This window comes from Herpailurus yagouaroundi, unplaced genomic scaffold (assembly GCF_014898765.1).
Source record: "Herpailurus yagouaroundi ecotype Mexico unplaced genomic scaffold, PumYag 217, whole genome shotgun sequence".
Taxonomy (NCBI): domain Eukaryota; kingdom Metazoa; phylum Chordata; class Mammalia; order Carnivora; family Felidae; genus Herpailurus; species Herpailurus yagouaroundi.
In genome coordinates this window covers 5,258,083-5,268,939 of record NW_024412448.1, presented here as the reverse complement: position 1 = coordinate 5,268,939, position 10,857 = coordinate 5,258,083, and the positions used below count along the sequence as shown (strand labels likewise).

General features: G+C 61.3%; 1 long non-coding RNA gene across 1 annotated transcript; it reads left to right on the top strand.

The window, feature by feature from the left end:
* The first annotated feature begins 2,031 nt into the window (after window positions 1–2,031).
* On the top strand, window positions 2,032–7,379 carry LOC121018047 (uncharacterized). The gene is made up of 2 exons (XR_005785005.1): window positions 2,032–3,052; window positions 3,774–7,379. It is a non-coding gene; the product is annotated as an uncharacterized LOC121018047 (long non-coding RNA).
* The last annotated feature ends 3,478 nt before the right edge of the window (window positions 7,380–10,857 follow it).

The following is a 10,857-nucleotide window of genomic DNA, read 5'->3' as shown; positions in this document are numbered from 1 at the left end:
GGCCCTGCATACTAATAAGCTCGTGCCACTCAGCCCCGAGCAGCCAGCGCGCTGATTGGCCGCGCAGCCCTCCGCGGCCGGGAGCTCGTGCCACTCATTCGGCGTAAACAGGCCTCCCAATAGGCTGGCGCCGGGCCAGAGAGCTGCCAATCAGGGAGCAGCAGGGCTACTACTGAGCCCGATGGCGCCTAATTCAAGCCCGGCGACTGCGCAGCTCCTCTGCGCAGATCGTTGCTGTTGAATGGGAATGTGGTGGCGCAGGGCGGGAGAGGGAGCAAGGGCGAGTGGGAGCGCGTGTCCGCGCATAGGGGGAGGCTTTTTCTTTTCTTTTTTCTTTTCCTTTTCTTTCTTCCTTTCTTTTTTCTTTCTTTCTTTCTTTTTTTTTTAATTAATCCAGCAGGTCTAACGTTTGGCTTCTGGTGCAACAGAGGCCGGGAGAAAGAAACAACGCCACCCGTTAAAGCAGATTTTTTTTTTTTTTTTTTTAATACCTGGGATGTCTGGCAGGTGGCTGAACCCCGCACAAGTAGGCCCGAGCTCCAAGCATAGAAGCCTTCTCGGGTTGCCTGGTCCTTCCACCATCCGGACCTTGGCCTGGTCGCACCGACCTCAGGAATGCCTGCATTCCCGAGGCCAGGGCAGCGCAAGCCCCAGAGTCACCTGCCTGGTCCCCTCCTGTCCCTTGCCCTGCGGATCGGACCTCAGGGACATGGTCCTGCATCTCTGGCTATCTATCTACCAGCTCTCAATTTTATCTCCCTTGGCCATACTTTGCAACGGAGCACCGATCAGAATGAAAATCCGGAATTCATAGCTGAGACAAAGATTGCCCTTTTCTTCAGCTGTAACTAGATTTTTAAAGTATGTTCACCTTGATAATGCACAATGCGAAAACCTTGCATTTCTCAAAGCCAGTCTCCTGCATATCAACTAAATTCTCCCCACAATTAATAAGAGCCACTGAACAATTATCGTTATTGGATTTAAAGCACTTTTAAAAATTTTCTCCAAACAAATATTTCTGTTAGAATTTGATTTCCCAACAACATGCTATTTATTTATTCCCGGGGAGTCAAGGTGATGTTTTAGTAGTGATGGATACATATTTACTCCTCTTTCTCCTTGTGAATCTCTGCCTCCCCCTCTGGGAGACACAAAAAAAGGATATTTAAACTAGATGCTAACAAACTCATGCACACGCATTAGAAATTCTCCACCGGCTCATTCCAATAGGGACACGAAGGGGTTAAGCCTGAGGCCTTCTGTTGTCTCCTTCCTTTTCCCGCCCCCCCCCCGCCCACTCCCGCGGGACCGCCGGGATTGGCTGGCACGCTGCCAGCAGGCTGTCAATCACCGAGTGTAAACAAGGCGCTGATTGGCTGTTGTCCAGTCCGCACAGGGCCTCCTGAAAAAAGCAATTACTGGCTCCGCGGTTTCAAGGCGCCCAAGGCCGCTTGATGAAAGGAGATAAGCTGGGGACAGTTTCCAGGACCCCCACGGGCCGACCCCAGCAGCCCGGGAGCCGAGGTGCGCCGCAGAGCCTGCGGATCAAAGGAATCCGGAGAGAAAGGGGAAGCAGGCGCACGGCCCGGGCCGGCCTTCCCCCGCGGGCATCTCTGACCTGGGGTGGGGGCTTGGGCGGCGGGCGGGGGCTCCGGGATTGGGCGCCCGCTTCGGGCGGCGTGGCCGGCGGGGCGGCTCCGGAGAGCCCGGGGCTGGCAGGTAAGCACCGGGACACCGCGAGCGCGGGACAGGGCGCGCGGTCCCGAGCTGAGGCTCCGGCGATGCCCCGACGCGGCGGCAGAGATAAAACCCCAGCTGCCGGAGCCTCTGGCCAGTCCCGAGGCCGACGCCTTCGGAAACGACCCCAGGCGGCGCGCGGCAACCGCGGGAGGAGAGGCAGCTTGCATAAATCCATAAAGCGCCTGGAGATCCGATTAGCGCGCGGCTATTCATTAGGCCGTGGGCGATTGAATTAGGTCCCCGTTGCGGACCGGGGGGGGGGGGTGGGCCGCTCGGGCTTGGCGCTACCATCGGGGTGGGGGGTGGCTGACGCGGACCACCGGGCTCGGCCCGTGGCTTCTGGAGGATGGAGTCGCAGTGACGGCCCCGGCCTGTGTTGGGGAGACGGACTTCCTCTGGGTCCCGCCCCTACGGGTGCGTGCGGAGGCCCCCCGCTTCCCACGCATCCAGGAAAGCCGGCCCGGTTGGGGAGAAATCGCTCTCACCTAGAGGTGGGTCGGCGGGGACGGCCTCCAGCCTGGGCTCCGGAACCCCTTGCAGGGCCAGGCGAGGCCGGAGCTCGGGCTGGAAGCGGCTTGCAGCGCCGTCCCGGAGCGCGCCGGGCTCACACTGCGTCCCTGGCCCCGGTGGCCTGGTGCGCGGAGGCTGGTCGGTCCGTAAGCCCTGGGACCCCCACCAGCTTCCCGCAGCCCCTCGGCACAGCTCTCCAGCCGAGACTTTGAAGTCTAGACCCCCGGCAAAGCGCCCCTAGCTGACAGCACGTTGCCTACTCTGGTTTGGTAGGGGAGTACCCCATTGCTGACATTCTCCAATGAGTTGTTTCCCGGCCCAGGAACCTTCTTTTTTTTAACGTAGGATTGCGTTTTAAAGTTCCGTTTGAAATGAAATATATATGTGAGCAAAATACATATAAGAAAAAGATTCTCCATCCAAGGGAAAGAACACCTTGGCGACCGGCGGAATCCCTGGAGTTTCTCTGAGTTCCCAGAGCTGCGCCCGCGGCCCGATGCCCATGGGCCAGGAGGGGACTCCTGGCCTCTGACCGCCTGTGGGGGAGACGAAGGGGCTTCCAGTCTCCAGGATCCCGCAGTTTGCGCAGAAAGGCACCCGCTGGGAAATCCCCATTCTCTGCTCCCCACCTCCGAGGGCAGAAGATTGTCTGAAGGTCCTGGAGCCTGGCGGATGGGCCCCACCCTAGCGGTACTGGAGGCCTGCAGGCTGCTTTGAGACCGCAGAGAACTGTACGATTCTGGGACCTCCCTGCCCTTGCGGGTTGTAGCTGGCGTTCACCAGATTACTAATTCAGGGGGTGAGAATTGGCTTTCAGGACCCCCATCCCCAGTGCTGTCCCCTGCCCCTGCTGACTTGCATCCAGAGACAGGCGGCAGGCCTGGGGAGGGCCTAGAGGCCTTGGATGTGCTTAGGCCTCACTCTTCCCTGCCTAGCTACCGCGCCCCCAACCCCACCCCCTCCTACTTCCCCCAGCATCACTTAAAACAAATCTAGTGGGCTCTCCCCCCCCCCCCATGCTGTTTCAAAACAGTTGTTACAGCAAATAGTTGCAGATAGGCCTGCTGGATGCGGCAGGGTCTGGCAGCTTCCCAGCTCGGGCACCGGGCCGCCAGGCAGCTCCCCAAGTACCACCAAAATAAGCTGCCCGTGTTCCCCCGTGAGGCTCGGGCCGGGGCCTGTTTGGCTGGAAGCACTATCAGCAACGAGGAAACCTCCGGTTTCCTTTTCACTCTCCCTGCTGCCCAGAGCTAACAAATGTTTTTAATTTTAGAGAAACATGGTGTAGGGATCTGAGGGCTCGCCTTCCACTAGGGCGGGAGAGACCCAGGGAGAGGGCAGACGCAAGAAACGAAGGGGTCCTGATGGGAGGCCAGGTTGAGCCGGGGTGCCCAGGGCTCTGCAGCCACCTGCGGTTTCACAAGGGAAGGGACCCCCACACCCTGGCCGCCTGTGGGCCTGGCCCCAGCCTGGACCACTGCCAGAGGCGTCCTTCAGCTCCGCGTGCTTCCTCCCTGCAGGAACCCCTGCGTCCACATGCCTCTCCTGCCAGACACTCCTCCTGGCTTGCCCTCTGGCCTGGGAAGAAGGTAAACAGATGCCCGAGAGGCCAGCTGTTCTCTGACACCTGGGCGTGCTCTCTCAGCACACTCACATCCACACTACACTCTCGCGCACACACCGCCCCTGTGCACACGCGTACGTCTCGCACACACGTGCGCGTACATCGCACTCAGGCGCACCCTTGAGCACCACGCAGCACGTTACACTCCCATGTGCACAAAACATACGTGCACACGCTTCATCTCACATAGCGGCCCATGTTTACACGTGGCCCGGCGTTCTGGAGAACCTGCCTTGCCCCACGCAGCCTGGGGGCCCCTGACACATCCCCCCCAGCCTGTCCCCAGCCATGGAGTTCCATCTACAGTGCTCCCAAAAGACCACGATCCTGCTCTGCCTGAAATCATGAAATAATCATTTTTTTTTAACACAAGGGTGTGGGGGTGTCGGGTGAGTTACATAAAATTGTGAATTAGTCCCTGCTCCAAATAAATGCCTACTTGGGCCAGAGAACAGCAGAGAGAGAGCTGCGCGCTCCGTAATTGTGTGCCGGGTGTCTCTCCATTGTTCCCAGGGCCATTAGTCCAAGGGCAAATTAGGAATAATTTCTTGACAAAAATTGACTCTTAATTCGCCCCCACCCCCTGCCAGGCTCAGGGGGCCAAGTCCAGAGGGCAGGCAAGCAGGCCCGCCTGAAGGGGGGGCCCTGTATCCACAGGTTTGCACTGGGCATGAGGGGGAAGGAGGGTGAGCTGACCCAGCACCCCCTACCCTCCCTCAGCGGGAGAGCGGTGCACAACCTCCCCTCTCTTTCCAAGGAACGTACAGGTGGGGGGGAAAAAAAAAAAAAAAAAAAGACCTGTTCCCAGAAGTGCCTTAGCTGGAGGAGTTCCCCAGGCACCACTGAAGCCTCCAGGAAGCAGGGCTGGGCCCCAACACCATCTTCCAGAAGGAGGTCTTCCACCAGTTACAGGGTGGGGGGGGGGGGGGGGTGTGGGAGGGTGCGCTGGAGGGAGCAGGGGTGTGGGGGGAAGGGCAGCCCATCCAGCCCACCTGAGAAGCCCCCAAATGTGGCTCCCTCACTAAGCACTCCCCAGAGCATCCTGGATCCCTGCCTTCCCAGGTGCTCCCTGGCTGTGGGTGGGACCCCAGGAGGTCCACTCCAAGGTGCTGCGCCAGGAATTTGTGCCTGGACTGGAGGGTGGCCTTAGCTGCCGCATCTTCAGCTTCCGGGGCTTCCGCTTTGTTGGGGCGACCCACTTTGGAGTGGAGAGAAAGATGAAAATCCCCAGGACTCCCGTCCCCCAGAGAAGGATGCTGTTCCCGCAGAAAACAGTGCCTCCAGTCACAACGGGCCCGGTGACAGGAGAGAGGCAGCAGACACAGAAACATGAGTAGTTGGGGCCAGGTCTGGCTGGGAGGGTCCCCCGCCACGCCTCCCCCAGGAAGTCTTCCTCCAGCATGACCAGGCTCTGTGCCCTGGGCCAATCCCTCCCAGATCCCAGCTCCTGAGCCAGGGGCCTGCTCACTCGGAAACCTCCCCCACCTCCCAGGCGCAGCAGCTGACCCCTGCAGGCCACAGACAGGCTCCCAGACAGACCTGGGGATATGGCTGGGAGTTTCAAAAGGCAGCAAGAGCTGCTGGGGAGCCAGACTTTGAAGTTGGGTGAGCAGGCCTTCCCAGGGCCCCTCCCTCCTGGGGGGTTAAATCTGTTGCTGGTTGGTCCGAGCAGGTCAGGAGGCTGCCCGGCCCCCTCGGCGCAGGGAAGGTGCTCGTTAAACACAAGAGGCGTAATTTGCGGCTAAATATAACCCAGTGTGTTCACACGTAAAGTATAATTCAGGGTGCTGCTTGTGTGAGGGTAACAGGAGACCCATCTGGGTTAAATTGAAGTGATTTTCATAAAAGGGCAGGAGCGTCCTATCAGCCAGCTTCCCCTCCCCCCCCAGATGTTTTATTAGTGGGAACATGACTGGTGGCCTGATAGGGAGGGTGAAGGGGCTGGGGAGAGGCCTGGGACCCCCCAGAGGAGAGGGAGCCCCTCATTGCCCCCCACTGCCTGCTGCCCTCCCCCCCCCCCCCCCCCCCCCCCCCCCCGCCACTATCTCATACAAGCTGGAAAAAGGCAGGGGAACCCCCAGGAAGTCTGTAAAGGGTTAGGGTGTGTGCAAGGCTGCCCTCCCCTAAAGGCCAGCTGGTCCTTCCTGTGAGGAAAGACCCTACTGATGAACAGAGCACAGCCCCATGGGAATGGAGGCCGGTGGCTTCGTGGCTGGACACGTCCTGCTGGGGGACAGAAACTCTGGTGGGGCCTGGCGAGGGGTCAGCTACGTGCCGCTTCCGGGCACACACACCGTCACAGACGCCGGAGGCTGGCCGTACACGCTCCCTGGAAGGACACCTGCCTCCTCCCGGACCAGGCCTCCCAGACCAGCTAGAGGAAGTGCCCGGTAAGCAGCTGCCGCAAGCCCTCCTTCACGGCTGTGTTTGGGTGTGTTTACACATGTCGCTGTCAGGGTATGTCTGGACAGGGTCTCTGGGGCCGGACTTCCCGGGGGCCTGGTCTCACACTGGTGGGAGGGCCCTCAGACAGGGGTACAGGCTGGGGTGTCAGGGTTTCCTCTGATGAAATCCAGCTGGCCCAGGCAGAGCCGCGACGGGCCGGCAAGGTCAGTAGTAAAACCCAGAGGAGGAGTCTGGGGCCAGGCTGACCCCATCTTCAGGGCCGAACTCGAGTCCAACAAAGTTCCTCGGAGCACCAGTTACGGAGTTCAGGCAGGAGGGAAGGGCCCTGAGATACAGCGGGGGAGGGGGGGTGGGGGGGGGGAATGGCACCTGCCCCCTCCCACCCCAGGCTCCAGGGTGGACGGTACCTCAAAGCAAGCTTCCCTGCTGGGTTTCTTCACATTCCCAAAGGTGGAAAAGCCCCAGCCGCTGCTAGTCGCCCCTTCCTACCTCTGCCCCAGCACCGGGCTCTGGGAAAGACCCTGCCTACGGCCTATTCACACTGGCTTCTGACACACAAAAAACGAAGGCCTGGACGGCTGTCTGGCAAGGTCACATGCCCAGCCCTCCTGTTCTCTTCCTGCTGTAAAGTTGTTGCTGGCCAAGCTCCACACTCACACCCCAGACCCAGCTGTCTGCGGTGGGCCCACCTCACCAACTTCCTCTTCTGAGCCACAGCCCACACCCCCTGTCCAGAGGCCATTGGGACATTTCTCCCAGCCAGATGCCCGAGGCTGGAGGCTCCCTCCCTGGGCTGCCTCTGGTTAGAAACCAGGGCTGGGAAGGCACCAGATCCGCCCGCTCCCCTCCTTCTTGTGCTGGCCTGTTTACCTGCAGCGTACATGGACCAGAAATAAATTAATTCCCTTCAAAGTTCCCATAGAGCAGCTGGGGCCTGTGGCAAAGCCCTTTCCCCTTCCGTGCTCCGAGGCAAGCGGTGGGGCTGGCCAAGGCGCAGCCACAGGACCACCACTGGGGCCTGATCGGAGCACGCCCGCCCACCGCCTCTTTTGTTAACAGGGCAGTAGACCCATTTAATTAAAAATCATTCAATAGACCCGTTGTTTTTTTGTTTTTTTTTGGCCTGCACAAACATATATTCCGTCCCAATTCATGATGCATCCATATCGGCTGCAGGTGGTCACTGGGGGTGGGAAGCTTCCGGGAAAGGGTCCCAAAGGGAGACTCCCCCGAAAACTCCCTAGTCCGACAGGGCAAGCCAGGATGGGCAGAGGAGGCTGACCTGGGGTCAGCGCTGCGCCGCCGGCGCCCGACGGCCACTTCCGCCGGGGCCTTCTGGAGCAAGTCGCTGCCGGGCCCGGCCTCTGCCCCCGCGGGCCCGCGGGCAGGGTCGGTGTCCACACGCGGACCCAGAGCCCGGCGGCCGCTGCCCGCTCTGCCCCGTGGGAGCGCAGGCGCACATCAGGGAGTTTTCTTTCCACCGAAATGGATTTTCTTTGCACAAGTATTTTTTAGTAGCGGGCATTATGAGGCAAAGAGCCTCCGCCCGAGGCGGGTGGGAGCCGAGCGAAGCCCCGACCTCCGCGCTGGAAACAAAAGCCTTCTGGAAGGAGCCGCGGGGCGGGCGGCGGGACGCGGGGCGCGGCGGCCCGCGTCGGGAGAAGTGCACGTACCGCACGCCGGCTTCGGGGCGGCTCGGGCCGGGGTCCCGCCCCGGATCCCCGCTCCGGGAGCGGCCGCGGCGCCGTCCCGACCTGCTCTCCGGAGCCCGCCCGGTCCCGGGAGCGGGGAGGCGGCTGGAGGCGCCATAATCGCAAATTTATGGCCTGGGTGACGTGCTTCCCTCTCCCACAATGGGGCCCGGTGACATTAAACGGAAAATTGATGGGAGAAGAGCGGAATCTAATCTCTACCCTCCACGCCGGCTCTACTCGCTTTTCGAGGAGGGGGGGGCTGCGGGACGGGACGCGGGGAGGGGTCGCCGAGAGTTGGTGCGCTCCGGGGGCCCCGCGCCCGGAGCTCCCTCCCGAGCTCTGCCCGGTCGGCGGCGGGCGTGCGGGGGGGGGGGGGGGGAGGGGAGCACCCAGACCGTCGCCGCGCCCCCCGGCGGCCCTCCGACTCTCCGCCGCATTTCGCACCCGGGTCCGACGCGCCCCTGGCCTTCGCTCGGCTCCCCAACTCCGGGGACCCCCCCCCGTCCGGCGAGGAGCTCCCCGCCCCCACCGCGCAGAGCCCAGCCCCCGCCCGAGTAAGTGGGAAAAGGGCAAGTGACCACGCGGGGCGCGCCTGGGGTGGCTGCGGGGCTGGCCGCGGGCGAGCGCCCGCTCCCCTCCGCTCCCCTCCGCTCCCCTCCGCTCCCCTCCGCTCCCCTCCGCTCCCCTCTGCCGGCGCTGCTCCCCCGGGGCGCGCCCGGCGCCTCCTGGCACCGACCCCGCCGTGCCGCGTCCTTAAAGGCGCCGCCCGCCCTGCCGGCCTTTGTCCGTGCGGAGAAGGTCACGCCAGGGGGCGCGGGGCGCTGTTCTCCCCCCCCCCCCCTCCAGCCCAGGGGCGAAATTCCGCCACTGGAGGCCTGCAGGAGGCCGGGGCTCAGTAGATGCCTGGTCCTGCTGGGGTACACAGCTGGGGCCAAGGATCCGGCTTTCAACAAGTGACGGTGAGGGGGTGTGCTTCTCAGAAGGAGCATGAGTTGCAGAAAAGAAGGGCCACGTGCTCAAGAGAGAACAAACCCTCACACACACACACACACACACACACACCAAGTGGGGCAACCTGGCAACCTAACTGAGCTGCCCTCTGGCCAATGAGGGGCAGCCCCAGGGGATGGACGCACTCCTGGCTGGGAGCTCAGACAAGGATCCAGAGGGCAAGCCTTTTGGGCCACTCCACTGGTCGGCCTCTGTGGCCTCAATGAGAACATGGACATCTGGGTTCCAGGTGGTGTCCTTAGACACTCATTTAGTCCTCTGGACCGCCTGGGACACAGATGGCATGATGATCATGCCCATTTTACAGATGAGCAAACTGGGACCCAGACAGTAAATAACTGGCCTGTTCTCACCCAAGGGCTGCATATCTGGGCCCCAGACTCTGCAAAACCAGATTGACTGATCTCTGGGTCCCGAGCAGCCCCAAGACTCTTGGACATGGCAGACTGTGCAAGCCCTTTATGCTTCTCGAGGAACAGCAGAAAAACATGGGTCTCATGACGCCACGTTGTGGGCCACGGCACCCATAAGAAGGACGCCACCGGGGCCCCATTTTCCCTGGGAAGCCCCCTCTGCAGGCGCTGCCAGCCTGGCCTGTTTTTCCGAGTCACTGGAAGCAAGACTCAGCAAGGCAGGTCAACATCTCCACAGCTGGGAAGACCTGCTAATACATGGCAAGAATCTGGAAGCCAGATTCCAAAAGGTCACGTTGGACTGAAACCAATAAGATTATGTTTAACAGGCTGGATATGAACCTCCACTTTTAGGTTCAAAAATCAGTTGTAAAAACGCAGGCAGTTTCCCGCGGAAGACGTGATGGGCCGACTCGCAGCTGTCTGCTCTGTTCAGGCAGAGCCAGCTCCCCAGCGCAGGCCCCTTGTGAATCTCGCCAGAGCCCCAGCAGCTGAGCCTGTGCCCTTGGGGGCCCTCCCGGGGTGTCAGGCTCACTGGGGGAGGGGACACAGCTGGAGACGCCGGAGAATGGGGTCCTTGTGCGGCTATCATCAAACCCAGGGCTGGATGAACACAGCTTTGTCCGCACCCACACTCCCGTGCTCACCACGGGACCAGGGATCAGGGCCGGGGGGCGTCGCCTCGGAACAACAGTGGCTGCTTTTGGCCTCAGTTAACCCTTGAGTGGGTGTCGGATGCATGGTCTTCCCCCAGCTCCGTGCTTGGGGGCCGGGGGCTTGCAGGAGAAGGGTAAAAATTGGTGTCGGTGTCCAAGGTTCAAAACAGGGTTGTTAAACCCAATTCTTTCTAGATTTAAACGGCCGCGGCCATTGGGGAAGATGAGAGGGGGGCCCTGGGGGAGGGGATCCAGGCGGAGGTAACTCTGAGACAGACTCAGGCTTCCCCACAGAATCCTCTTCCTGAGTCAGGCCCATCTGGGAACAGAAGCCCAACCCGATGGCGCCCCAGCCCCGGCCTGGCTCTGGTACGCACCTCACTTTCGGAGAGCTCTTGGTCATGCAGAGCGGGTCCCACACGGGCATCCCTCAGCCCTGCCAGATCTCAGCCGCCACGATGGGGAGACCCAGGCGACCCAACCTCAGCGGGGAGAAGAGTCCAAACATCCTTGGCTGGAAACCCAAGGACCTTGTGGTGACTTCAGAGGAAGTCCGGGTGGGAGTCAGTCAGGAGGGGCTTCCCGGAGGAGGGAAGGGCAGACTGAGGTGGGGAGGTGGTAGATGAGGGTGATTCGCAGGCCTCGAATCGGGGGTCTGGGCTAGGAAATGGGGTCCTCCCTGTGAGTTTGCATTGTTCTCTCTTAGTAAAAGGCCGGGTGGCGAAGGCCCAGCGAGCTGGACAATAGGGGCACCGGAACGCCCAGGGCTGCTGCGTCCCGGGTCCAGGCCATACCACCTG